Raw genomic sequence first — 2500 nt, forward strand, 5'->3', positions numbered from 1 at the left:
GTGTGTGGCTGTGGAGGTCCTGTGGAGGTCCTGTGTGGCCCTTTAATATCACAGGGGGAGAAGCTGGGCCATGAGCCTGGCCCCTGGAGCTCTGATACAGGGGAGAGAGGCATGTGTGTGTGGCTGTGGAGGTCCTATGGGGGTGATGTGTGGCCCTTTAATGTCACAGGGCCAGTGGCTGGGTGATATGCCTGGGTGCTGGAGCTCTGACACAGGGGCAGAGAGGCATGTGTGTGTGGCTGTGGAGGTCCTGTGGAGGTGCTGTGTGGCCCTTTAATATCACAGGGGGAGAAGCTGGGCCATTAGCCTGGCTCCTGGAGCTCTGATACAGGGGAGAGAGGCATGTGTGTGTGGCTGTGGAGGTGCTGTGTGGGCCTTTAATATCACAGGGCCAGTGGCTGGGTGATATGCCTGGGTGCTGGAGCTCTGACACAGGGGCAGAGAGGCATGTGTGTGTGGCTGTGGAGGTCCTGTGGAGGTCCTGTGTGGCCCTTTAATATCACAGGGGGAGAAGCTGGGCCATGAGCCTGGCCCCTGGAGCTCTGATACAGGGGAGAGAGGCATGTGTGTGTGGCTGTGGAGGTCCTATGGGGGTGATGTGTGGCCCTTTAATGTCACAGGGCCAGTGGCTGGGTGATATGCCTGGGTGCTGGAGCTCTGACACAGGGGCAGAGAGGCATGTGTGTGTGGCTGTGGAGGTCCTGTGGAGGTGCTGTGTGGCCCTTTAATATCACAGGGGGAGAAGCTGGGCCATTAGCCTGGCTCCTGGAGCTCTGATACAGGGGAGAGAGGCATGTGTGTGTGGCTGTGGAGGTGCTGTGTGGCCCTTTAATGTCACAGGGCCAGTGGCTGGGTGATATGCCTGGGTGCTGGAGCTCTGACACAGGGGCAGAGAGGCATGTGTGTGTGGCTGTGGAGGTCCTGTGGAGGTGCTGTGTGGCCCTTTAATATCACAGGGGGAGAAGCTGGGCCATTAGCCTGGCTCCTGGAGCTCTGATACAGGGGAGAGAAGCATGTGTGTGTGGCTGTGGAGGTCCTGTGGAGGTGCTGTGTGGGCCTTTAATATCACAGGGGGAGAAGCTGGGCCATGAGCCTGGCTCCTGGAGCTCTGATACAGGGGAGAGAGGCATGTGTGTGTGGCTGTGGAGGTCCTGTGGAGGTGCTGTGTGGCCCTTTAATATCACAGGGGGAGAAGCTGGGCCATGAGCCTGGGTGCTGGAGCTCTGATACAGGGGAGAGAGGCATGTGTGTGTGGCTGTGGAGGTCCTATGGGGGTGATGTGTGGCCCTTTAATGTCACAGGGCCAGTGGCTGGGTGATATGCCTGGGTGCTGGAGCTCTGACACAGGGGGATAGAGGCATGGATGTGTGGCTGTGGAGGTCCTGTGGAGGTGCTGTGTGGGCCTTTAATATCACAGGGGGAGAAGCTGGGCCATGAGCCTGGCCCCTGGAGCTCTGATACAGGGGAGAGAGGCATGTGTGTGTGGCTGTGGAGGTCCTGTGGAGGTGCTGTGTGGGCCTTTAATATCACAGGGGGAGAAGCTGGGCCATTAGCCTGGCTCCTGGAGCTCTGATACAGGGGAGAGAGGCATGGATGTGTGGCTGTGGAGGTGCTGTGTGGGCCTTTAATATCACAGGGCCAGTGGCTGGGTGATATGCCTGGGTGCTGGAGCTCTGACACAGGGCCAGAGAGGCATGTGTGTGTGGCTGTGGAGGTCCTGTGGAGGTGCTGTGTGGGCCTTTAATATCACAGGGGGAGAAGCTGGGCCATGAGCCTGGCTCCTGGAGCTCTGATACAGGGGAGAGAGGCATGTGTGTGTGGCTGTGGAGGTCCTGTGGAGGTGCTGTGTGGCCCTTTAATGTCACAGGGCCAGTGGCTGGGTGATATGCCTGGCTCCTGGAGCTCTGACACAGGGGGAGAGAGGCATGGATGTGTGGCTGTGGAGGTGCTGTGTGGGCCTTTAATATCACAGGGGGAGAAGCTGGGCCATGAGCCTGGCTCCTGGAGCTCTGATACAGGGGAGAGAGGCATGTGTGTGTGGCTGTGGAGGTCCTATGGGGGTGATGTGTGGCCCTTTAATGTCACAGGGGGAGAAGCTGGGCCATGAGCCTGGGTGCTGGAGCTCTGATACAGGGGAGAGAGGCATGTGTGTGTGGCTGTGGAGGTCCTATGGGGGTGATGTGTGGCCCTTTAATGTCACAGGGCCAGTGGCTGGGTGATATGCCTGGGTGCTGGAGCTCTGACACAGGGGGATAGAGGCATGGATGTGTGGCTGTGGAGGTCCTGTGGAGGTGCTGTGTGGGCCTTTAATATCACAGGGGGAGAAGCTGGGCCATGAGCCTGGCCCCTGGAGCTCTGATACAGGGGAGAGAAGCATGTGTGTGTGGCTGTGGAGGTCCTGTGGAGGTGCTGTGTGTGCCTTTAATATCACAGGGGGAGAAGCTGGGCCATGAGCCTGGCCCCTGGAGCTCTGATACAGGGGAGAGAAGCATGTGTGTGT

This window comes from Trachinotus anak, unplaced genomic scaffold (assembly GCF_046630095.1).
Source record: "Trachinotus anak isolate AG129_WGS33_773 ecotype Australia unplaced genomic scaffold, CSIRO_AGI_Tana_v1 ptg000077l, whole genome shotgun sequence".
Taxonomy (NCBI): domain Eukaryota; kingdom Metazoa; phylum Chordata; class Actinopteri; order Carangiformes; family Carangidae; genus Trachinotus; species Trachinotus anak.